Genomic DNA, 27,661 nt, shown 5'->3' on the forward strand with positions numbered 1-27,661 from the left:
TGTCTTGACCACTGTTGCTCACTTCATGATGTGTTTAACTCTTCAGATGGCTGATCAGGGGCACTTCAGGGAAGCCTTCTCAGACCTTGCTGACTAAAGCTCCATCTCCTACTTCCACCCCATATGAGCACTCACTTCAGTGTAGTAAATATATTGGGTGACTCGTGGATTCATGGCTGTGTGTCCAAGATGGTACCTCTATGAGGGCCAGGACCTTTGTGCTGTGACTCACTGTTACACCCTCAGTACCAAGGACGGTCTTCAGGTCACAGTAGGAAAACAAGAGCTATTGTAACCAAGAATGTAAGGAGAAAGATAATTTTAAAAACTTAGAAAGATATATAATATCTTTTAAAAAAATACCTGAAGAGAATTATTCATCTTACATTCTAAAAAGCATTTATTTATTCTTCATTTTTTTCAACAAGTATTTTTCAGTCTTCTACTCTTTTCTAGGTTTTTCCTAAGACCTGGGTCTACAATGGTAAATAAGGCAAACATAAATATATTTCTATATAAACAATCTTTTTAAAAACCTCTCTCATTTTCTCTTATTCCCTGACAGAAATAACACTGTATATTTATTCAATAAAAATAGAATGGTGTAAATCCTTACCTTCTATTTATATATCAGTGTTTGGTGGCAACCTTTATGTTTATTCCCTCTAAGAGTACAGGAAATAACTCATGGAAGGGGATGTTTTTCAATTGCTCAAAAATCCAGAAACAATTTCCTTTGGAAGGAACTTCTGGCTTTATAATTGATTATCAGAATATATGACTTCTTTATTTATTTTCACAAACACATGTAAACCAAAAAAAAGCAAAACCAAAAAATTTCACCATCTTTGTAGACTAAGAATGATGTGTTTTAAAAGGCTTTATTTTTTAAAAAATATTAAATAGAAATGTCCTCTTTTACCAAATCGGATCCTTTGGAAACCACTGCCAGACAGTGGTTGGTTAAACTCTAAGGGAAAAAAGCATGTGCAAGTGAAAAATGAGGCATTTGGAAATTCAAACATATGTATATATTTCTTGTGTATGATGTGCTAGTATATTGCAGAGGACTGTCTGGAGTGACAGTTGGGTGTCAGAGGGAAAAACTTGGAATTCTCGCAGCAGCATGTGGAATGAAGACCAAATGTAATAAAGTACATCTGGCTTGCATTCCAAAGAGATCTAAAAAATTAATTTTTCTGCAAACTACACCCACTTTGTATTGAATTTCTCTGTATAAGCAAGTTAAGATTGACCATAGGCAGCTTTTACTCACATGATTGTTATTGGTCACTTGCTTGTTTAGGGGAAATAGAGAAACAGGTCAGCACATCTCTGATAAGAGTTCATTGAGTTTGCACACCTTTAAACAAGACCAGTATCCACCTTTGGCAGGATAGTAAGATGGTCATAGAGTCCAGCCTGGAACATTCACTCCTGAACAAAAATAGCTCTACCTTAAGAGCCTAAATATGAAACAATTGAATGCAGTTCAGCCATATGCCACATCTGCTTAAAATTTTAGTAAGACATGGAGAATGGTATTCATTTCACATTTGTTCAACAGCTGGAACATTATTGCTATGGCTTGAACGTCCTAGATTAGAGGATCTCAAAGTGTGATCCCTGGACCAACATCATTAGCATCACATGAGAACTTGTTAGAAATGCAAATTGGAGACCCCACCCCAAACCTATTGTATCAGGAACTTTAGAGGTAGGGTCCAGAGATCTGTGTCTTAACTGCCTGTCTCGTAGTGAGTGTTCCTCATTGGTTTCTCTTGAGTACTCAGGTTTGAGAATGTGTACTGCTCTAGAAAACAAGTCCAGTCCTGGCTCACTGCGTCCTTCTAATTCTTCACTACTTACCATTTTTTGATTCTAAATTAAGATGTGCTAAACCACCTCTAAGATTTATTAGGGATGCATGTGGTGGAAACAGCCTAGTTAGACAGAGTTGGGTTTAACATCTGAATTTCCTTCTTGGTACTGTACGGCTTTGAGTTAATAACAATGAAAACTAGATTTTATCGAGCACTTACTAGGTGCCAAACACTATGCTTAGTGCTTTATCTTTGTCTCAGTTTGTCCTCACAAAAGTACTATAATAGTGTCCCATTTTATGAATTAACTACTGAGATTTAGAAGTGTTGTAAATTTCATAACTGGAATAAATACATATATTAAACTTACTCAAGAGCCCAGCTCAGACTGTACTAGTTAGGAGCAATTCTTCTGTAGATATAAAACTTCTGTCGTCCTGAATAAAATGGCATAATACAACCAACCCTCCACCCCATAGAAAACTAGTGAGTCTAATGGGAGGAGTGGGACACACTGTAGCTACTCAAACACTAAATCCTTCTCTTCTTTCCGTTCTTCTAGCATAATATTCCATAATAGTATATGAAATACATTATAGAAATTAAAAAGATGTTTAAGTGGAAATTTAGAAATGTCACCTCCCCCTGACTATTTTATTTGTAATTTTTTTGAAATATTTATTTTACTACAATTTACAATTCCAGGTGTTCTTGAAGAGACAGAAAAGATCTTACCCCTCCTAAGTGAGAAGACTGTGGAGGACATACTCAAAGTTGGCTGCCAGTGCTCCCTGTCTGCTGATACTATGCCTCTTGTGATTAGGCCCTCTCCTGGAGCATGGGTGAGAATTTTGACTTGCTTCTAATGAGTAGATTATGGCATGATAAATGTGATTTCACTTCTATGGTTACAGTATATAAGATTACACCTTTCATCTTCCCATCAGTCTCTCCCTGTAGACTCTCCCCCTTGGTGGCTTTCGATGAAGCTAGCTGCCACGCTGTCAACTTCCCTATATTGCAAAGAACCGAGAGTGGCTTCCAGCTGACAGCTGAGAAGGAACTGAGGCCCTCTCTCCAGCAGCACACAGGGGACTGAATTCTGCCAGCAATCATTTGGAAGTAGATTCTTCCTCAGTTGAGCTTTCAGATGAGCCCTCCAGCCTGTCTGTCACCTTGATTGGAGCTTTGCAAGACATCCTGGAGCAGAAGACCCAGGTAAGCCAGACTCCTTATCCACAGAAACAGTGATGGATTGTGTGTGCATTACGTGTCTTAAACCTCTATGTTTGCTGTGTAGCAATACACGATGCAAAGATCAAACAGTTTCCACTGTAGGCCATTCAGTCCCCATGCCAAGTGCTCCTTTCTTAAAGTGCTCAACCTAAGAATAATTTTCAATAAAAAAGGGAAATGACATTCTTTAGCACTAAGATAAAGACAATGTTCTCTAGATATGACAGGGAAAACTTTTAGAAGAGTAGAAGTCTGATGAAAGGAGAACCTCAGAGCCGAGCAGGTGGTCTCCCAACAGAAATCTAATGAGCCTTCTCCTGGACTGAAATTTTTCACCTGTCCTCAGAGATATGGGCTAAGGATCCTCTCCTCTGGAAAGCCATTCCAGGGAACTCCATTCTGAAGTGACCCTCTTCTGTGCTCCATATAACCTGACTCTACTTCTCTGGTTGTATTCCCACCTCCCTTGTTTCATCCATGAGACACTGTATCTTTCACTTTGCCTCCTTCCTCAGTGTGATCCTCCTGCAACCCCCCTGCCCCTCCCCACCTTCATTCTTCATGGGAAATTCCATGTATAATATATTCCCAGTTTGTGATCACCGTATGTGAACTCATTTAAGAAAAAAAGTAGACTATATTGGTTATTTCAATGAAATAGTCCAGTAGGTGGGTGGTGTTGGTGTCAGTGACATCTGGATCCAGTTGATTAGACTACATTGTCCTTTTGTCTTTGTCCTCTTTCTCCCATTTGTTCTCCTCTCCTTCTGTCGTCTCTTCTTCTTCTCCTCCTCCTCATTTTCTTCCTCCTCCTTCTCCTTCTTCCCCTGACTCTCAACTTTTTACCCCTACCCACTTTTACCTTCCTTTCTGCTGTCTTCATCCTCAAGAAAAGATTTCCCAGGTAGCTCAGGGACGCTTCCAGTAACTCCTTGCTTGCTGCTCCCTTCCAACTAAGCTTCTCTTGCCTGGCACTCTAAACTGTCCTGTAAGGGGTTCACCCTGTCCCTAGTTATATTGTGGGGCCACTTCTCAGTGAATCATGCTGGCCAGTCCTGGTAAGTCATCTACATTTGTCAGTTTGAGTCACATGACTGATTAGCACACCAGAATCACATGGAGTGATAGAAAGGAAAGTTCAAAATGGAAAAATTTCAGGAAAGACTGAAATGTAGCTGATGACCATTAACTACTTTTTTTTTTAATTACTCATAAGTGAAAACCCAGCCAGTTCCAGGTTCAGCCTCACCACATCATTGACATCTCCTGTATGCTCATGTCGCTGCATCTCTGGCTCTGAGCTTTTATGAAATAATCCCCCTCCCTTGAGGACGTTGTGAGTTGTCTATACCTTCATTCCATGGTAAACTAACCCTTCCTCTCAACTCTCTCAAAAATAATTCTCCAATTATTTTAATTTTAAATGACTTTAAAATCTCAGTTCCTTGAGCTGGACGTAAAGACTCCACCTGATTCTTGCCTATGGAGGCTGCTCACTCTTCCCATCCTGCGTTACTGTACAGAATTACTTGTGATTTCCCAAACACCACACCACGGTCCTGTCTCTGCACGTGCTACCTTCTTCTCCCAGATTGCCCTTCCTTGCCTGTCCTTCAAAGACCAGCCTGTGTTAGGTATCCTCTCCTCTAGTAAACTCTGTTCTACATTTAGAGACACTCCTTGGTGCTTCCATGTGACCTGACTTCCCTCTTTAGACTGGTTGTGTTACTGTCTCCCTTGCAAAAACAATGAGCTTCAAGAGAACAAGCCTGTCTCTTTTCTCTCCTTAGGCTTTAAAATTACCAGAGTGTATTGCCTGTAGTAAGCATGCAGATGTTACTGAGGTTAATGAATCCATAGTCACATTTAATCCGCACTGTGACCCTGTGTGATAGATGTAATATATATAGCATTTTATTCTGATTATAAAGCAATATACACTCACTACAGAAAGTTTGGAAAATAGCAAATCATACAAAGTATAAACTAAAATCAGCTTATACTCTTACCGTGCAGAGATAATCACTGTTAACGTTTTGGTGCATTTCTTTCTAAACATTCTGTTTGCATTAAAACAAAAAAAAAGATAGCTGTTAGGTACTATACATTTCCCAGGGCTGTTTTTCATCACTCTCCATTATGCAGTACAGGGTCCAACTTCAATCTCCTTTTGTTTCCATCCTTTTGAACATGTCCATCCTCCTCTTACAACGTACTCACCCTTCCTCCTCCTGCAGCACATTCTTTGGGTTCCCTCGGTCGATAACTCAATTTCTGTTCTCTTTGTGACTCTTTCTCTGAGATCCTTAAGTTGAGTTATCTACTACTTCTCTGTGATGGTCCACAATCTGGCATATGTGTCTCTTGTCACACCTACAGACCTTTTATTTTAAGTATGTGCTCATTGGATGTTTCGGCTGTTTGACACTAAGCACCTCACCCTTGCCTTTTCTCCCACTCTATTCCTTCTGTTCCCTCCTTTTTCCTTCCCACCCTCATTCTTCACTTGTGATTTGACATCACTTTTAGTCCTGTACCTGATACAGATGAGCTAAGAGAAGCATATGTAAGTTACGTCCATTGCCCAAGGACACACTGATACGCTGCTTTCACTTTCTTGAAGGGGAGAAAAAAAAATCAATAGTCTGCAGTGTCTTTCAAATAAACCAAACACACATGAGCCAGTTTTACATCTAGACTGAGTATTTGCAATATTGACGCTTCAAAATGAAATTGAGCGTTACTCATCATCAGAATGTCTTAATGCCAGTGAGTTCGTGCTTCCACCAGCCATGAGCTACAGCTGAAAGTCTCCTGAAAATTGGCTTCATTTTAGTGGCAGCTCTTCCAGACACCAACACATCTCACAACATAGAAGCCACGCAGATTCATTTGCATCACCAGCCAGGTGTGTGTGCTAGCTTTAAGACCAACAAAAGGGCAAAGGAGAAGAGAGCTCCTGTCAGATGGAAGGTTTGTTTCAGTTGTTCCTCTCTCCCTCCTCCTCCTCCCCCTCCTCCTGACTTCTAATCACTGAACTGTGATTGTACCATCCTCTCCGTGAGGAAGACAGGATAATAAAAGCACTCACTTGTGTAGATAAAGAGCATGTGCTCATCCAGAGTCATCCCAGCAGTGCCCAGTAGAGCCTGCTACAAACCCAAGAGCAACACAATCTGTCTACCAAGAACATCGTCCAGAGGCTGCCTTCCATGCTTTTGGGTTGTTTTCTTGTTTGTTTTTTTGAGAAAATGACACAGCAATAAAGAAAAGCAAGAGATACATAGGTTTTGCTCACCCAGTAATAACCAATAGGTAATTGTAAGTGAATTTCTCTAAAAACAAGTGGAAAGAGATTATACAGGTGTGTGAGGAGAGACAAGAAACACGCTGACAGAGTCCAGAATTAGAATCTGAGGGCTTGGTGCTGCATTTCCTCTTCTGACAGAGTATCATTTTAACCCATTAGCAGAAAATAAACTCCTTAGAACGATCTGTATTGTCAATCCAGGTCATCTGTTAACTCTGTCAGTGATGTTTATTTTTTTTATTTTTTTTAAGGATATGGAACCCAGTTCTTTTTTTTAACATTTTTTATTGATTTATAATCATTTTACCATGTTGTGTCAAATTCCAATGTTCAGCACAATTTTTCAGTCATTTATGGACATATACACACTCATTGTCACATTTTTTTCTCTGTGATTTATCATAACATTTTGTGTATATTTCCCTGTGCTATACAGTGTAATCTTGTTTATCTATTCTACAATTTTGAAATCCCAGTCTATCCCTTCCCACCCTTCACCCTCCTGGTAACCACAAGTCTGTATTCTCTGTCTGTGAGTCTATTTCTGTCCTGTATTTACACTTTGTTTTTGTTTGTTTGTTTTTGTTTTTTAGATTCCACATATGAGCGATCTCATATGGTATTTTTCTTTCTCTTTCTGGCTTACTTCACTTAGAATGACATTCTCCAGGAACATCCATGTTGCTGCAAATGGTGTTATGTTGTCGGCTTTTATGGCTGAGTAGTATTCCATTGTATAAATATACCACATCTTCTTTATCCAGTCATCTGTTGATGGACATTTAGGCTGTTTCCATGTCTTGGCTATTGTAAATAGTGCTGCTATGAACATCAGGGTGCCGGTGTCATTTTGAAGTAGGGTTCCTTCTGGATATAAGCCCAGGAGCGGGATTCCTGGGTCATATGGTAAGTCTATTCCTAGTCTTTTGAGGAATCTCCATACTGTTTTCCACAGTGGCTGCACCAAACTGCATTCCCACCAGCAGTGTAGGAGGGTTCCCCTTTCTCCACAGCCTCTCCAGCATTTGTCATTTGTGGATTTTTGAATGACGGCCATTCTGTCAGTGATGTTTATTGAGTGTCTACTGTATACAGAGGGGGAAGTGTCCAGGAGTTTCCCAACAATATGGTCACTTAGTCCTACTGTGATCGCCCCCAGATATGGGGCCAAGAGAGTTTTCTCAGATCATGCCTCAAAGGGGCCTGCCTGGCTGGAACCAGCAACATTCCCCTCCCGCCCCTGACCTGCAACGTAAAATAAAATGAATGACAAAAAGGCCAACTCAAGATTGAGGTGGTTAGTTTCTGTACCTAGTACCCGGGAGCTAGGTATGGTTACACCAGTGTTTCTAAAATTTTGGATTGCCAAGCTCATACCCCGTATTTCTGAATGTAATACTTTTCCAGTGAGACAGGTGCTGCTGGTTCAGGAATACTGTGAAACACTGTGCTGTATCATTTCCCACAAAACAATTTCTTCATCATGAACAGTAATAGCTAATGTTACTTTGCTCATAGACTTCCCTTTCTATCGTCTTTTTTTCCCCCTCATTAATTGAAACATCACAGAGGGCAATAAAACTTAAGTTTAATATATTCCTAATTAGCTCACCCACTCCTAGACATAACTTCTCAAGACCCAGTAAAATTGTATGGTTTTAATTATAGTTAGCAAGGCAGATTGAGTGGCATTGCACTCATTTGTTCACATGGCCATTTATTTATTTATTCAACACATATTTTTATATTTGTCATGGTCAGATCCAGTGCTCAGGACTGGAGATTCAGAGATGAAAAAGGCATAAATGGTTCTGTTTAGGGGATTGACATCTAAAGGGGAAGTGAAGCAAATGTAAAACTATTAGATATGGTTGCCCAGCTATGGCGGCAAGCACAGAGGAGGCTCTGCTTCCAACCAGGCTGGGGAGGAGGGTCAGAAAATGCTTCAAGAGCAGCTGAGGTCTGTGCTGCCTTAGAGGGGATGAAGCCCATGAGTCTAAGGGGCCAGCGCTTGGCTCCCAGAATGGTGATCTTGCTAGAGACAAGGGGGTTTTAACAAGGGCCCTGATGCGATGCTCATGAAGAGGTGAAGTGCACCTGCCTTAGGGATCAGCCTTCTGAGTTTGAATCTTGGCTTGGTCACTTGATCCCTGCATGACTTTGGGTAAGTCACTCAATTTCCCTCAGTTCCATTTTTCTCTTCTTTTTTTATTGAAGTACTGTCAGTTCCAGTGTGTCAGTTTTTAGTGTACAGCACAATGTCCCAGTCATGCATATACATGCATATATTTGTTTTCATTAAAGGTTTTTATAAGATATTGAACATAGTTCCCTGTGCTATGCAGCAGAAACTTTTAAAAATCTATTTTTATATATAGTGGCTAACATTTGTAAATCACAAACTCCCAAATTTATCCCTTCCCATCCTTTCTGCCTGGTAAGCATAAGGTTGTTTACTAAGTCTGTGAGTCTGTTTCTGTTTTGTAGATGAGTTCATAGTGTCCTTTTTTTTCTTTTTTTCTTTTTTTAGATTCCACATATGAGTGATACCATATGGTATTTTTCTTTTTCTGGTTTACTTCGCTTAGAATAATGATCTCTAGATCCATCCATGTTGCTGCAAATGGTATTATTTTATTCTTCTTTTATGGCTGAGTAGTATTCCATTGTATATATATACATCTTCTTTATCCAGTCATCTGTTGATGGACATTTAGGTTGCTTCCATCCTTTTTTTTTCATTTGTAATATGTGAATAATAATAATGCTTGGGTTGTGTTGATCAAATTCAAGATAATACACTTAAAGTCCCTAGTACACTGACTAACCTGTACATAGACAGGACTCTCTAAATTGGAGTGAAAAATGGTAGTAAATAGGAGTACATGATAGGGAATAGTGAGTGAATTAAATACAAGTTATAGCCTCACACTGATGGAAAGAAGCTGAAAGGCAAGACGTGTTCTTTGATAGCAGGGATAGAAAGTGACCTTTCACAAGAGTCTCGCTCATTGCACTCCTAGAACATCTACACATTTTGTTTGTAAACTGAAGATTCTGTGCAGCTCTTTGAGTAGTTGTTGGAGTTTTGGTCTGAAAAGAGAACATAAGGAAACTTCATCCAGTCCTTTCAACGTGAGTAGAGAGAACCCAAAGCCCAGGAGATGTCGATGGCTTGGCCAGCCATTTTCCATAGGCCATATGCTCCATATGAAGACCTGAGTCATGTTCACTCACTGTGTAATTCTAGTTCTTAACATAAGCCTCAGACACAGAAGATAGCACAGTACGCATTCATGAATGCTGAAGGAATGAACAACCGAAGGTTTTGTTTTCTTTTCTTTGTTCTTTAGATTTTTACAACTCACGTTGTCAAAAATGCGATCTGCCTAAACCACGAGTCTGACACAAAGATAAAACATGATATGTAAAGAGAGCACATATATCAAAATGCTTTGCTCATTACGCACACTTTTAATTCTTGAATGCAGTTTCAAAGATTCCTGCATAAAAAGGCTTCTGTCTATACTTTTATTTAAGTTACTGGTTTACAGTCCCATGGCAGGATGAAATATTCCTAGTGTTTTCTGCGTATTTTTTTTTCTCTAAGAGTGATAAGGAATAGTTTGCAGAATCTTCATTTATTGAATGAATCAATGCGATTTGCTCTGCCTTTTTCAGTATTGCCCTTTATCTTACCATTCCATGACATAAAACCCATGGCATTCAGGAGGTGAGTTACTGGTGTTAGGAACAGGCTCACCGTTGAAAGGAAGTACATGCCCATCATGATGAAAATGTATCAGAATGGCAAGCTCTCTTCTGACTGTGTTCTCTTTCTATCTATGCCTCTGTCATGTTTTCAGACTTTAGGACCCTTTCATGTGCTCTTTGTCCATAAGAGATGGTCTGTAAACTAACACCATCCTTAAATTAATAATGGTCTCTCATTTTAATGTAAATTTAGGAGTTTTTCTTGACTATTTTCCCAACCATAAGTTGGTACCTTTGGGTTCCTTTGACAGCAGAGAACCATTTCACTCTACCATGTGTGTTACACAGCTTTTGATTTTGCGAAGACCTTTTGTGGTGTTTGATAATTTTTGTAAGACATTATTCTGCTTGTAATTCAATTGATAAGAAAAGTGTAATATTTGGACAAGCATGTCCCAGGGGTTTTCATCATTTTCCCATTGTATGACCTCCCAGTTGGCGTCTTATGGAATGAGACCCAGTCTCTGTCAGTCCTACCATTAACTAAGGCCAGTTTTGATTCAGTAATAAGGATGAATGTCCCAATATTTCACCTGATGAAGAAAGAATCTTCATCTCACGGTTGCCCAGTATCAAGATTCTGGGCTCTAGAGTTTTGCAAAAATATTTCACATCTTGGAGTTTATCATTATGTTCTATGCAGTGAAATTTTTATTAGTAGGTAGATAGAGTGAAAGGATGAAATAGGTCAAAAAAAAAAAAGCAAAGCTCCGTGAGTGACAGTAAAAGGATTTTAAATTAGAATTTGATAATTTTATTAATTTTGTAAATGGGAAAGTAAGTGCTTATGTCTTAATACATTCCATCAAAATTATCTAATGCTATCCTTTACTGCTGCAGAGTGAGTGATGGAGTCTCCCTTTTGTGGATAAGCATACCAGCCATTAATTTTAATGAAAGTAAATTTGTGTTTTTTTTTTCTTTAATGTGGAGATTGTTGGAGTGAGAACACTGAAAACATGCAGTAGCCTGAGCAGAATGATAAAACATCACCTTTCAGGTCAATAATACACTATTCAGGAGGTCTCTGTGTACAAGGATGCTATGGACAGTGATTACCAAGGAGTTATTAAGTCAATAAGTAAATCCCTAATTTACAAATGAGTGACATTGGCACTAAGCAACAGGTCAACTCTCATGATCTCCAATATTTCAAATCCTGACATTGTTCTCATAAGGAGAGGCCTATTTCATTTTGTACAGCAATAGAAAGGAAGTGTTATTTCATAATGTTCGTCAATACAGCATAAAAAATCCTTCTCCCTGCTGAGGAGATCGCATGCTCCGTGGTCTTTGTTGTTTGGGGCTTCTCCTTACACAGAGGTGCCCAGTACACTCTTCAGCTACTTTGATTCCAAACATCAAAAGTGAGGTCAGGAACAAGCATTTTAACAAGCACTTTAGAGGGACTGAATGCAAATTTTCAAGGTTCCATATCATGAGAAATACTTCAGTTGTGCCAGGATTATCTTTAACATACAAATTTGTTCTACAGCTCTCCTCCCACCCTATCTACCCCAACCCTGACTATTCCCCACCCAAAATCCTTCAGGATAAATATTGACAAACAAACCCTTTTCTTAGAGCTTGTAAGTTGGAAGTGGGCAGATCACCAAGATATGGCTAGTTTGTTCTACACATTAAGAAAGTGTTTTTGAATCTGTTGTCAACATTTAAAAATTAGAGATTTCACAGAGAACAACAGACTGAAAGGTGTTCTTCAAATTATTATTTGAACATGGCTTGTCCAGGTGAAGGACAAGTCTTGTCAAATGGAACCCACCTTATCTATTCATTAGTCCCAACCACTTCTGCTCAGTGACACCAGTCTGTCTCTCTAGCTTTGACCTGATGAGATATCTAAGATGTTTGAGATTCAGGGACCACCCCCCCCCTTACAAAATCCTTTCACCATGTGAGGGAAAAATAACAGATACAGAATCTAGGAAAATGAGTGGCACAAAGTAGATTCTCAATAAATGCTTGTCGAATGATTGAATTAGTGGATACATAAATGAACACATTTGAAGATGATAGTGATTCCAGAGTTTAAGGAACTTACAGGCTAGTAAAGACACATTTAGGTCCACCATGGCCAATTATGCCAACTATCAAAAGGTGCCCTTCTTTAGCACAGATAAATGATATAACGTAACCTCTCCAGGCAGAGAAATTGTAAAACATCTTCTTACTGAACTAATTTGATCCAGTCCCATGCCAAGAAGCATTGACTAATAACTAGGGCTGCATTGGAACATCTACTCACCTGTCATAAGATCCTGACCAGGGCAGCTGTATGTAGTAGCCCTGTGTGTTCACAAATAAACAACTGACACTAACATTCTTTGGTGAGTGCAAGCAGTTGAGTGTGTCCCAGACGGCAAGGAGAGCTTAGATAAGGGGCTCTCTATGGAGCCCAGGTTGTCCGTGAAGAATACAGGGCAGAGCTGCCGTCTCAAAATAGTTGCAGAGAATTGAGAGAGACTCGGCAGTTCCCAGGATACGACCCAGAGGCTCAGCGGGCACCCCCACACAGGGCCTGTTCAGGGGACTCTAGCTGAATGAGTGTGTGAGGATGGACAGGTCCAGTGAGTTACAGAGACATATTATAGGAAGTGAAAGAAAACACACAACCAAGAGTTAGGTAGAAATCAAATCACAACAGCAACATATGATTAACTCCTACTGAGCAGTTATGGGTGCCAGGAACTGTTCCAAGCTCTTTAGATACATCAGCTAAATCATTCCCTTTAACAACCCCTTAAGAGGTATGATGAAAAGTACCTATAATCTGGTACTCTCTATGCATCATAATTTTTAGAAGCCCGTGAGTTGAGTTCTATTGTTATCTTTATTTTGCAAAGGAACAAACTTAGCACATTTTTAATTCTGCCCATTCCTAACCTGAGGCTCAAAGCGGTTAAGTGAGCTTGACTAAGGTTACACATCTAATAAGTGGCAGAATCAGGGTATTTATGACCAGATCTCTGCCACTAGCAAATAGGACTAGCCTGTGTATTCAAGAAATAAATCACTGAGAGGCCTGTAATTTGGCTCCACTGAATGAAGAACCTTCCATGGTCCAGTCAGCTGTGCCAAGGTGAAGAACTCTCTGGTGCAAACCACAGTTACTGGGTCACAAGATTTGCTAAGGAACTTGAGTACCATTATCAGAATCAGTGGGGCAGATATTCATGCAGACTCCTAGTGGGTCTATGTTAAAGACAAGACATATGCTTTGTTTTGTTCTGTTTTCATTAAGCTCCACTGACAACTCTAAGAACTAGCTATATCTGAAACCATAATTTTATAATACTGTAATCTAGTGCAGTACCTCTATTTGTATTTAAATAAGTAAGTCAATTAAATTTACTTCAAGTTGAAGAAATAACTCTTGCATTTCACCAGAGGGCTCATAAGTTTGGTGAAATAAAAAACATGTACCCAGGGGAAATAATAAATAAAAGTGTGGTAGCTTGTGTTCAGGCCACTAACAACTGCATATAAAGGGGAGTTTGGAAGGAAGTCCGTGGCATGGAATGGATTTCATGGACCCTAGTTTTTACTCCGAACATGTGCCGAGTCTGGTGCAGTGTTAGGTTGTGTTCCGAGGGAAAAAGTTCCTTCCATTGCATTGACACTGCACTGCTACTGGGCAGGACAGTCACTGGGGAGAGTCCTAACAGAGACTGGGGAAGGTACATGGATAGGGAAAAGAATGCCATGTTTTCATTCTTTCTAGCATTTCCAGACGCACACCTGGGAGAGTATCCCCAAATCTTGAGTTCTGGCTTTAAAGCCTAAAGAGACCAAAGGGTTTTCATTCAAGAGCTCTGTACACATCCAATGACCTGAGCAGTGGTTTGATGTGTAGTGAGGGAGGCAGTGTGTACTTGGGAGGCAGGTGGACAGGTTCATGTTCAGTCCCTGGGTGTGTCCCCTTCCCATTGCCTCAGTTTCTCTCTCTATAAAATGGGAATGATAACTGCACCTCTCACATACTGCTGATGTAAGGATGTGATGGTAGGTGCTGGTGAAGTACTCGGTGGAGTGCCTGGCACATAAAAGTGCTTCATGGATGTTAAATCTCCTGCGACTCTTCCATTTTCTCCTTTCCCCCTACTTTTCCTCCTCTCCTTCTTTTATTCCACCCACACCTCCAAAATTCATTGGAAATAGTGCATCATAAGGTTACTGTTGTGGAAAAGGAGAAAGGAAAAATGGACATGGAGTTCAGTGAGATCACAAGTAGCATGGGCTCAGGAAGTGAGGGCACGAAGAGAGGAGGAGGGGGAGAAGGGAGGTGAAGGGGGGAGAAGGGAGATGAGGGGAGGGTTGAGAGGAGAGAAGAGGAGAGGAGAGCAGAGGAGACAAAAGAAGAAAGATTGGTCCAAGTCTTATTCCCTATAATTATTCCGTATAGCAAAACTTACTTTTATTTCCTTCCCCAAATATTTATTGAGACACTTCTATGTTCAGAACTGTAATCAAGACTTAATTTACAAATGAATTTGTCACAGTTGGCCCTGGTGGATTAGTTGGGAAGACAGCTAAGAAAATAGGCTGTTCAGTACATGGGGAGGAGTATATGGGTTGGAATGTGAGATATGCGGTGAGAACACATAAGGAGGGCATATGAGCAGTTCCTGGGCCACCAGGGAAGGAAGTCGCACCTGACACTGCATCAGAGAACTGGTGATTCTGGACCAAATAAATGAGCAAGTGGCAGGTAATTGCTTTTGGGGTGATTGCTTTTGTAAAGTTTGACGGACAAGAGGACGTGAGATGCTTTCATAGGATGGAAAAGTTTGGCTTAACAGAACAGTGGAGTGAAACACAAGGAGTTGTGAATGGAGGAGAAGCAATGGCCATCTCAGGAAGGCTGCAGAAGCTTGGGGTCTGCACTCACAGCTGTGGTATAGACAGGGAAGGTTTTAATCAGAAAAGGGATTGCTTCTTAGATGACATAGATCACTCTGGTGCCCTGCGAAGAAAGGGGTACTATGCAGGAAATATTTCGGAAATTATTCAGATGAAAGTTCAGGGTGCCCCATGCTTGGAAGGAGGTGATAGTTGAGATAGAGTGAAGAAGTCCAGGGGACGGAGTAGCAAGTATTTAAAAATGTGTTGAATGTGGAAGTTGGAAAGAAGGAAGAATGGCAGATAACATAAAATATATGCATGTGTTTCTAAGACAGATTTAGGGAGAAAAGAATCAAGGTATCACCTTTCACTGGGGAGTTACGAATAAGAATGACTGTTAAAATTAGAGTATTAAGAGAGTGAATCGATTTTCAGAATATGTAATCGAATAATGGAAGGGATTGTTATAAAAATAATAATTGTCCCTGAATATCTAGAACATCATATATAGAAGTTTTGAGGCTCAGACATAGAGCTTAGGATTCTTCCCCTTTCTCATTCCCTATTGTTTCTTGCAGAAGGCTGAAATGTGTCAAATTTGTATTTGTTTTAACCTAATTGATGATGATCTCAATGTTTCCAATAGTCCTTGAAAATATCTAGAAATTTCTCCAAATTAGAGCTTTAGATAATCAGTCTTGCACTGTCTTTAATTTAATTCAATGGAGCTCTTAATGAATACCAATTTGTAAAATGATCTGCAATGCTAGGAGCTTTTGCTTTACTTTGAAGCCACAAATGTAGTTTTCTTTCTTATTTATTTGCAAACACTACCAAGTTTCTCAGAAAAGTGGAATTTTTGGTGTTTGGAAATGCTTTGTTCAGGTCTTTTACAACATTTATTTAAAGTGTGGCTAGATAATAGTGCTTCTGATTTCAGGCACAAATAACTCTGATCTTGCAGTCTCCCTAGCCCATAAAATTTCTGAACACAGAATAAAGGAAACAGTCATTCATCAAGCTACCTAGAGAAAGAAGAGATTGCCAAATTACTTCTCCAGTCTATGTTAATGCTGACTGTCCCATCCATGAACTTTTAATGATGCTGCTATTCTTGCATTCAGAGGCCATTTTTATGTAATGACCTCTAACTGTTTGAAAAAATAAATCTTCACCCATGGACTTTGTAGCAGATAGAGGCAAGAAAAATTAACACAAATAGCACTTGCTAAAATAAGTATATGCTTTTTCTCTGATGACAAATGTGCTCTGAGTAAGGCCCCTGAGTACTGCCCTAGATTTTCTCAAAGTGTATTCAACAAAGAACTTCTTATGGCCCTACTATGTTCAGCACAGCAGAGGAATACAGGGTTATTTATAGGCTGTATCTGGGGTTTTTAGTTGTTTAATGCTAAAGATACTATGATAATATTGCTGTAACAGTGCCTTTTGAGATTTAATCATTAAAATACTATATGTGAAGGAGAGACAGGAACAAAAGATACAGTGTGTGAAATGCCCACTGATATGCCTGTCACCGAGTATTAATCATGCAATACTAATAATGTTAATTCTTGTAGTAACAGCCTATATCGGGAACTTAACTGTGATGATATATTTTATGTGTCAACTTGACTGCATTCCTGGGTGCCCAGGTATTTACTCAGACATTATTATGGGTGTATCAATGAGGGTGTTTTTGGATGAGATTAACACTTAATCAATCAGCTGAGTACCTCCACACTCCCGATGAACAAACAGACTGACGTGCCATTTACAGCACTGCTTTTGCATGGATATGAACAACGTCACTCAGAAATTGGCATGGGTGAGACAGTTCAGGGTGGGTTGTAAAGTGCCCAGATATAAACACTTTCAATTCATGCAAGAAAAAAAAAATCCGACTGAGTAAAGTAGATTGCCTTCCTTAATATGAGTGGGCCTCATCTAATCAGTCAAAAGACCTGAATAGAAAAAAATGGCTGACTCTCCCACATGAATAAGAGGGAACTGCCTGACTCCCTTTGAGCTGGGACAGTGTTTTTTTCCTATCTTTGGACTCAGAGTAAAACACTGGCTCTTCCTGGATCCACAGTCTGCTGTTTTTCAGTTTGAAACTTATACCATTGACTCTCCTGTTTCTCAGCCCTTTGAACTCGGACTGTGACCACATACCATCAGCTCTCCTGAGTCTCCAGGTTGCCAGCTGCAGATCTGGGGACTTGTCAGTGTCCATAATCACAAGATTCAATTCCTTATAATAAATCTTTATATATATTCCTTAAATCCTACTGGTTCTGTTTCTCTGGAGAACCTTGACTAATCCATTACTATATTATAAGTACTTTAGAGTTTAAGTAATGTATCCCAGGCCACATAGCTGATATTTGATGGATGGGATTTTTAACTTATACCCAATGACTCAGATCCTATTGTTCTTAAACATTATGCTGGATTTCTACATTTATAAGGTATGGTATATACATGTTATTTATTTGTAAGTTTTACCTAGAAAATGACAATGAATCTTTTGAATATGACTCACACCAAGGTCAGAAAAATAAGTATGAGCAGAGTAAATGCAATTAAACTTGGCTAATACTCCTGAACATAATAGAAAGAGATAAGTAGATAGATAGATCAACCTGTTTCTCTCTCCTTAGACAAAAGCCTACTTAGGCTTTGCGAGTGTAGACATAACAGCTCCAGCAGAAAATATTCTTGTATACGTTTATTTTACTCAATCAACAAACGTAAGTTTGATCTTTTCCATGTTGCAAGCATGTTTCTAGGCACTGACACCCAGCAAGTGGTATGCAAGTCAGTGTTTAGCAACCAGTTCCCCAGGGGAAAAAAAAAATGCATGTGTAGCTTTTGCTGATTCTCGTATAAATACTACTAACATGACTGATTTTCAGCTACTGCCATGATGTCAGCTGGCTCATAAAATTCCTGAAAGTTTAGCAATCCACTCTCATGAGCTTGGACAAGTCAGCTGACGAACGCTGTTGAGCCAGGTGTGAGCAACAGAAACAAGGACCTTTCCCTGGTGGAGTGAGCATTGTAAGAGAAAGAAAATAAGCCCACACCTAAAGTTAACACGCAAGAAAACACCAGGTAGTGATCATTTCTATGAAGGTGAGTGGGATGGAAAGAATGGTGCGGTGAAAAGAGAAGAAATCCTAAGAAGTAAAGAGATGTAAAATTAGTCTAGAATAAGAGAAAGCACTTGTTCTGAAAATAACGTATGCTGTATTTCCAGGAAGGGGCACAGCCGCTTTAGAGGTCCTTGTGTTCGCCTTCTGGGTGGGGGTTTCACTCTCTCGCTCCATGGGCACTTAAAGCTCTCACTCTTGGTTGGTGGTTACTTGTGAACATGTGCTTCCCTCTACTTCAAAATGTGTACTTAAGTTCCTTGAGGCGTGACTCAGTTGTGATTCAAGCGAGTCTACTCCCTTTGTCTGGCAGAATACTTAAATATTTTCTGGATAAGGAAATGTAGAAATTCCAACATTTAGTGTTCATATCATCTGGACCTGAGGTCATTTTTGGTGGTACCTAAACAGGCATTACTTTTTTCTTTTAAATGAATTGCTATTGAAAATATAGTCTTTTCTTTTTTTTAAATTTTTTATCCATTATCCAAGGAAAAACATCTTAGAACTTTGGAAACAACCCTTTAACCACTTCAATATTTACTCATCTTACATTATAAAAAGAATAAACCTTAGATTCACATCCCTAAGCAATTAATCAGTTTAACAATGATGTTTTACTTTTGTCAAATTTATGGTTTTAAGTTACATTTCTGGTTTCAGTCAAGATTTACTTTACAATATACTTAAAATGTTAATTTTGTTTGATTTTTAAAGAAGTCTAAGTATAATTATGAGACAGTATAAAGAAAAATAGTCAAGCTCTCCTGCCTCTTCTTACAAGAGCACTAATCCCATTCACGAGGGCTCCACCATGTGACCTAATTATTTCCCAAAGTCCCCACCTCCTTGTACCATCATATTTCAACATATGAATTTTGAGAGGACACAAACTTTCAGCCCATAACCAAGAGAATACAAAGAATTAAGTTCTAAGGCCAGAATTCAAAATAGAAGCTCCTGTTTCCAGATCGAATGCTCTTCCTACTTAAGGCATTAAGTTTACCTTCCAAAAATGCTTTCATTTTTCCCTTTACTTCTCTCTATTTTAAAACCAGACTATTGTATCCATAGCCAAACTAAGTGATCTGAATCAGCAAGTTCACTTTTGAACTGAACGAGAGTAGCTTGGTTTGGTGAACTGCCCACAGATAATTTCTTTTTTCAGCCTTTGAGAGAATCTTTGACCATTGTTCAAAATTCATCTTGTACTGCCATTCACTGTGGAACTTGCTTTCTAGAGTTGCCCATGAACTCAGCCAAATGGCAAGAATCAGGCAAATGGCAAATCAGTACAGTGATCCTTTGATATCCACAGGGGATACCAAAATCCACAGATGTTCAAGTCCCTCATATGAAATTGCATGGTATTTGCATATAACCTACTCATGTTCATACAAAGACTTTAAATAATCTCTAGATTACTTATAATACCTAATAAAATGTAAATAGTAGATACAATGGAAATACTATGCAAAAGTTTGCCAGAGTGCAGCAAATTCAAGTTTTGTTTTTTAGAAATTTCTAGATTTTTTTTTTCTGAGTATTTTCTATCTATGGTTGGTTGAATCCATGGAGGCAGAACCCATGGATACAGAGGGCCAGTTGTACATGCTTTTTCAAGTGGCTGGTCTCATGGTTCAAATTATATATTTTAAAACTGCTCTGCATGTTTTTGGATGATGTCACAGTCTTGCAGGTCCCCCTTGGTTCCTGAGCATCAGCTGTTCTGGTAGATGAAAACTTAGCACTCAGGTAGCACACAGGACCCTCAAAGTGAAACACTTACTCTGTACAGCCTATATTTCACATGACACCATCTCATATAAATTCTCCAAATGGATGAAAATCTACCCATGTGATTTGGCAAAAAAAAAAAAAGTAGAAACATAAGTTTGTTGATTTTTCTCTCCTTATAATACAAAGAGGACAAAATATCAGATTTAAGTTCTAATTCCATTCTTTCCAATCCCCAAATTTGAGATCCTGCTTATTTTCTTTCCTGTATCTGTGCTTCTGTCTTTCCTCATCTACAACAGATATAGTAATACTTGCCATCAGTAACACACTGGAGATTTTTGAGCAGTACATATTAGATGGCAAATAGAAACATAAATTAGTACGGAAAGTACCATTGGCCCTTGAACAATGTGGGGCTAGGGGCACTGACTACCACCACACAGTTGAAAATCTGAGTATAACTTTACAGTCAACCTGTGTATCCACGGTTCCATAGCTGTGAATTCAACCAGCCTCACATTGTGTAGCACTGTAACGTGTATTTATTGAAAAAAAATCCATGTATAAATGGCCCAGCACAGTTCAAACCCATGTTATTTAAGGGTCAACTGTATTATGATCTTCAATTAAATATCTCCATAAGGAACCAAGAAGTAGACATGGTAAAATAATTCTGTAGGCAGAGTCTAGGCTCTCCTCTAGTCACTTAGCACTGGAGCAGCAGCAGTGGTACATATAGTGTTACTACTGGGAACTCGTGACCAAAGCACCTAGCATTTATTGTTTATCATGACCACTGTTTATTATTAAGTATGACTAACTGATAATCCTGGCTGTGCCACTTACTAGCAGTCAGCTTGCACACTTTGTATAATCTCTCAAAGGCTTAGCTCTTCACCTATAAAGTGAGGATAATCATGGTACCCACTGCATGAAGCTGACTTGATGATTTAATTGGTTAGTGTGTGTAGATAGTTAGGACTGTTATGGCACACAGGAGGTGTTCAAAAAATGGTAATTAATTAATCAATTAAGAGACTGAAAAAGCACCTTTGCCAAGTAATTTGTCTAAAATAAATTTTCACCACAATGACTTTCTTTGATGCCCATATGCTGCTTCCTTAACTGAGTTGTTAAAAATCAGAGTGACTAAGTGGAGGAATTAGGATTCAAACCCAGTTCCGTCTGGGCACAGAGCTTGAGGGCTAAACCCTTGAACTCTTCTTGCTGCACGGGTCACAAGAATTGTTTTCCTTTCGTCTAAGTCCATAAGACATAAAAGTTATCGAAAGCAAGGGTGATGAAGCCCCAGTGACCTCTTTATATGTCATCATTAGTGATTTGGGGACACCTGACTTAAAAGCTTTGGGCCAATAAAATGAAAAAAAAAACATTTTTATGTAGACTATCCCCTAGCTGAGTGCTTCTGAAGCTGACCCATTGTTAATTTAAAGATCTGCTTGGGTAAAAGAGCTGTGAGACAAGTCATATCATTTAGAATAAGCATCATGCCAGAGGGCATATTTCTGCATGAATTCCCTCAATGGCCAGCATCTGTAGTCCTCATTCTGCATTTCATGTTCTTGCAGAATGAAAGCTTATTTTCATAGTTGTACAGTGTGCCACTTTCTCCCTTGGATGGTAAAAAACATGATTTCAATTGTTGGCTTTGTAAGCTATAATCATGTAATTGGAAACAGCTGTGCACACAAGCAATCTAATTCAAAGGAGCTTAATTAATACATCTTCATTGACAAATTCCACTCATAATACTGATATTATTGTGTGATTCTATGATCAAAAAGGGAATTTCTGAGCCCTGGCCGTTTCCAGATTGTGCGCTCAACTTTTACTTTCTTAAAAAAAAAAACTGAAAGGGATATTTTGAAGATTATTTCATCTGTTCTCTCAACTCTCTTCCTGACTTCTTGCTGCAATCCCCTTCTCTCCTCAAAGCTACAGGGCAATAAAAGCAAGCTTCAGAGATTGGTTTCACTGGGTAGTGGATGCTGTTACAAGTCTGAGGCGTTCGTTCTCCTAGCTGTTTTGTTGTCGCTTCCCCTGAAATTGCTCTCTGAGAACTGTCTATTAATGGGAGTTTGTATCCAATGACTGGCCAATGGTCGGGAGGTATAAAGGCCCTTCCTGCTTGCCTTACTGTGGCCCATCTCTGAAGGCCATACCAGCTTTGGGAATGGCTGAGACCTTCCTTGTAAATGTATCACAGCCCAGCACCTCCCTCTTCCCAATCCTATGCCTTTCACTCCCCCATAGATTTATATTCAGAGAACACTTCTTAATAAACTTCCTGCTGGAAAACTTCATCTCAGCACTTGTTTCTTGGAGAACCCAACCTCAGATAGATTTGGGGCTTATTCTTATTTTATATTATCTCCCTTGTCCTAAACTTTTGATACATTTCCATTTCTTTGAATTCCTAATGCTGGCCCATTTTCTGTATGGTGTTTGTTTCTTGACTCTAATTTAGGACATGTCTTTGATTCTCTTGTGCTCTTGTTTATCCAACCTAGTAAATGTTATTGTTTGGTGTAAAAGCCACTATTCTGACTCCATCCTATTATTGTGTGTCAAACCTGGACAGACTTTAATGAATCAACTTCCTTCCATCTGCATATCAACTCGCATGTGTGCATGTACACACACACACACACACACACACACACACACACAATGTTTTATGGAACAGAGATTCAAGCGTGATTCATTAAAAAAAATCTATTGCCTGAAACTTTGAAGAAAATTAATTTTAGGAGGTTAAGTTTTAATTATTGGAAAATATACCAAAGACAAATCAGCAGTTAACTTGTATTAAGCACTTACTGTATTCTAGGCTTTGTGGTAGCAGCCTCACCTGTATTAATTTCCTCTTCATACCTGCCCACAGAAGTATTTTCTCTATTTTACACATAAAAGCTATCTTATAAAGTGTCCTTAATTGCCATGGTTAACCAGAAGAAAAAGTCTATTCAGGATATTTTAACTTTTTGAAAAATAGAAATAACTTAGAAATGGTAGCAACAGATTTCTTTTGTAAGACATTTGTTTCAAAATGCTGTTGAACTATTTTAAATTCTATAAAGAAACATAATTAACATATACTTCTCTGCAAAAGTTCACAATATTGAAAACATATGCTTCTGGATGAACATTTGTCAAGTAAGCCTGTATGTTTTTTGATCTTTTACAATGCAGATATTTTTAATGAGTGACAGTGTATCTGCATCATAAACTTTGTCATTAGCTAATACTATATTCAAATTCAATTTTGATTTCCAGTCACCTATCTGAAGTTAGAATGTTTACCCCAACACTTTAGAGATTACTATTGTGAAACCCTTGACAACTCCAGTTCTCAGTTATAATAGTGTCACATAAACTTTATTTTACTTTTTTAAAAATGACATAGAATTTTTGTATACTGTTATTTTCTATTTTAATGCAATCATTTATATTACAGTCCTAATGGAATATTATGAGCAGATTGGCTTTTAAGTTGGATTCATAAGGATATTGAGAAAATTTAACAAAAACAAATGTATTATCAATATTTCAGGGTCAGTGGAAAAGAGGCATCAAGTTGTATGCAGATCAAAATTCCTCATGTTAATACTTTAATCATGAGAGTTTTTTAGTCCACAAAAGTCTGTTTACCCTCAAAGATAACATAGTGTTTCTGACTTAGATATTATGATTGACATCTCATCTTGTCACACTAGAGGCAGAAAGTTACATCTCAAATGCCTTTTGATGATTACAAAATTAGCTAATATCATTGCATCCTGTTTTGAGTCAATGCTTTTAAAGATGTTTCCACTCTACCTTTTGATGGTGCATAATCAAGGCAATTATATATTGTGAATTTCTTGGTACAGTTCTGATTTCAAATATTTTTCCCTTTGTTCTCTTATTAGTGAGACCACAAATTTCAGATTTTGTTTGAACAAATTCTACCAGTTATGCACAGTCCATACCTAACCTGAGCCCTAAAGTAGAATTTAAAAGGAAATCAAGAAAAGGAAAAGGCTTTTCTTGGAAATAAAAATGGAGAAATTGCTAGGAATCGAGTTCTCTCCAGAGTTACCCTTAATGTCCATTGTTTTACTGTTCAAGAGAATATCAAGTGCTTAAGAACAAATCTAACAAAACTTGCAAAACCTCTGCAAGTAAAATTATAAAACTTCAGTAGGAGATGTTTCAAAGGACCTATATAAATGAGAAAGTAATTCTAAGTATATGGACATGAGGATAATATCATAAAGATGTCTGTTTAACAAAACTAACCCACAAATTCAGTAAAATTCCAATCAAAGTGTTGATACAGTGTTTATTGGTGTTACTTGATAAGGTGATTCCAAAATGTAGATGGAGAAGTTACAGTAATAGCAGGATTCTTCTAAAGAAGGTGTGAGTAGGACCAGTCAGCATCTAGTGGACTTTGCTCTACCTTTGGAAGAGTTCGGATTATTTTGTTAGTTATTTGTGATTATTTTGCCATGGTGGATTTTAAGGAGCCATCTGATCATTCTGGCTATTTTGCAGAGGAGGCAAGACTAGAGAACAATGAACCAGCCGAAGCTCCTAGCTATGGATGATGGCAAATTGCAGAGGCAATGATGGAGAGCTGGTCCGGTCCAGTCTAATATAACAATTTGCAGGTAGATCACCAGGATTCACTGATGTACTGTGTATGAGACAGGAGGGAAATAGAAGAAACAAGAATAAATTGTTAATTCTGGTTCCAAGTAACTGGGTGAGTAATGATGCCATCTTTTGAAACAGAGAAGGCTTGGAGTGTCATGGAACCTGGGAAGGATGAATAGTTCTGTTTTGGCCACACTGAGATTTCTAGTACAGAAGAAAGTGGGCAGCTTGATATATGAATCTGGAACTTAGGAGACAAGTGGAGCATAGAGATTTGAATTTGAGAGTCAACAGATAGTAGATGATATTTAAAGAAATACAACTAGATGAGAGATCCCAGAAGGAGTAGAGAGAAGGTTAAGACTGTCGCTGGATCCTTGAGGGGACCCTGTAATTTAAAAGTCTGAGAGTCATCATCAGCCTTTTCCAGGAGGGACTCGCCTCTCCATTTCTTTCCTTGTGTACCGTCCAGGTATTGGGAGTTGTCAGTGGTATTAATCAAAATCTGGGACACACCTGGGCCCCATTTACAAGTCAGCCGTTTCAGTGCTATGTAGGTAGGAGGTGAGGTCCTGGCCCCTTTCTTGCCCTGTCTGCCACCCTATGAAGCATGTGTACCTGGCAGGGTTTGTCTCCAGAGAACCTGGAAGAAGGAAAACGTTTAAAAAACTGATTACTAAAAACCCAACCCTTGAAGCCTAACAGCCAACATTATCTCATTTCCAGTAGTTTTGTGTTGAAAGAATTTTACTATTAGGAAAATCCAATCTGTGTAGTTTTGATAGGAATATGATTATTCTCTCAACTGCTAAAAAGATTCTCTTAAAAATTGAGTCTTCATCCAACTTAACTTTCTCCCTTGGAGAATAATGATCAGAAAAGCCCAGATCCATTCTCAACTTAACTTCCAATTTCTTTATACCCCACACAGTTTTAAATGGGATGATTTGTGCTCTCAATTAGCTGTGTATAAAATATTCTTCTGCCGCCAAAATGATTCTTAGAATATTTTAGTTTAGTTTAATATACTTTTAATAGGATCCAAATCACAGAGTGTTAAATGTGTAAACTTCCTTGAAAAACGAATGAACATCATTAAAACAGAATATATATACACTTTAACTGCATCATTTAATTTCTTTTAAATATATTTTGGGAGAGAGTTATGTTCAAATTTTTCTGTGACCCCTGACTTTTCTTCACCTTTGCCCCAGGCATCCTCATAGATAGCAAGATCTGTCCCTAAATTATCTTAAGACTACAGCAATGTTACTTTTTTCTTTTCTTTTCTTTTGAATGTTCTTTAAATGACTCAGTAATCTTGATGCAGATTTTTATCTGTTTCTGACATCTTTTCTGCCGTCGTTGATATAAAGTATCACCAGTTTTGTGCCCTTGAATTAGTCTCCCTATTTTTCAGAGTGTCAGGTTTCTATGTAGATTTGGAAGTGCCAGTCTGCTTATTCAGTTCTGCTTGTGTTATACAGAAGGGCTTCAGAATGTTGGGAAGAGACCCTGCCCTCAATACACACACACTGAAAAAATGGATTGTTATGGGATTTCTTAATAAATAATTCAGAAATTTAATTCTGAATGGGAGTGTGTGTGTGTGGCAGGGGGTGGGGAGGGTTGTTCCCAGAGTAAGAACACATCCAGCATCCAGCTTACCTATTGTTTGTTTCTCACTTTCTCAACAAGAGACCCTATATGGGATGCCTTTGTGACCGATGTTCAATTTCTTACTATACCAGAGTTCTTTTTCACTCAGACTTTTATCGTCACCCAGGAAGCAGTTATACAAGAAATTGTTCCTCTTGTAGAATATGTTTAGGGCACCTTTTAGTTATCAAACCACATTCAGCATCAACTAAGATACATCCTGTGGGAGGAAGAGCAAGCGTTGTGTCCGTTAGATAGAGCATTACTTTCAAATTTTTGGTGAACCAGAAAACCCATTTTCCAGAAGAAAATTTTAGATCAGGAAGTGTGTGTTTGATGCTTATTTAGTCCTCAAACAATAGAGTCTTTGTAGTTCAGGGACATTGGATCAATGATTTGGGTCAGTGAATGCTATGGATGATGAATAGTCCAGGGAGAGTGCATAACGATTCATATGAAGTGAGTCTGTTGAGACGGCTTCCTAATAATTGCAGTGATTGCTAGAAATTATTGTTAGGTTCTATAATAATTTGCAACTAAGGTTAAATACAGTTGTTCCTACCATCTGCAATCAAAGCCTCCAGTTCTGGTAAAGTAGCTGAATCTTGAGGTTTATTCTTTGTGACACATGCTCTCTACTTAGTGAAAAATGTAGTGAAAGGGCCATAGTTCTGTTTGCAGCAGTAAGTTAGCACCACTCTAGGCTCCATGTTTGCTGTGAACAGGTAAATGGCTAAATAAGTGACTGATTTTAACACAAGTGTAACTGAGTTTACATACATATCTAATTAGCATGGTTAATTAGACTAAAGATTTTCTACCTTTTACCATGGTCACAACTCTAAAAAATGCAGTTGTTTACTGGATGTGTGTTCCTTGTTTATCTTTTAAAAATAAGCTTATGAAGATTTTTTAAAAATATCAAGTGAAAAGAGGAAATTATTTTATTTATAAAGGGCTATGAAGTGTTCAGGAATTTCACGGCATTCTAAAGAGAGACACTGGTATGTGTTTAGTACCTTTATAATAAAACTTAATAGTGTTCTAAAAATTATCATTTTCCTGATAATGGACTGGGGAATGCTCAGAGATTTCAGGATATATTTTAAGGCGTGACATTGGCGTGAATAGAACCAGTATTTGTATTTTTATTAATTTTTAAACAAAAACTTCAATGTGGTTCTAAAACAGTGTATTTAGTATAAAGTTATTCAACAGAAAAAGAAAAATAGGAAAGTAGTAGAGTTGAGCCCCCTCAGGGAAGTCTCTGTGCATAAGTTAGTGCACTGTCCAGAAGTTTTACTCACCTCTCTGTTGGTCTGTCTCTCTCTTCCTGTCATTGTCTTTATCTGACACTGTATTCCTCTCTGATGTCCATCTGTGTCTGTCTCTGAATATGTCTTATCTACCGAACTGCCTCTCTCTCTTATTTTGCCTCT

At 38.5% G+C, this 27,661-nt stretch overlaps 1 long non-coding RNA gene across 1 annotated transcript in view; it reads left to right on the forward strand.

Annotated features, from left to right (window-relative positions):
* Window positions 1-2,539: 2,539 nt before the first annotated feature.
* LOC140698146 (uncharacterized) overlaps window positions 2,540-27,661 on the forward strand; it is a 338,999-nt gene continuing 313,877 nt past the window's right edge. The window contains exons 1-2 of the long non-coding RNA XR_012075679.1: window positions 2,540-2,665; window positions 2,771-3,041. This is a non-coding gene — a long non-coding RNA (uncharacterized lncRNA). The remainder of the gene's footprint in view (window positions 2,666-2,770; window positions 3,042-27,661) is intronic.

Source organism: Vicugna pacos, chromosome 9 (genome assembly GCF_048564905.1).
Source record: "Vicugna pacos chromosome 9, VicPac4, whole genome shotgun sequence".
NCBI lineage: Eukaryota > Metazoa > Chordata > Mammalia > Artiodactyla > Camelidae > Vicugna > Vicugna pacos.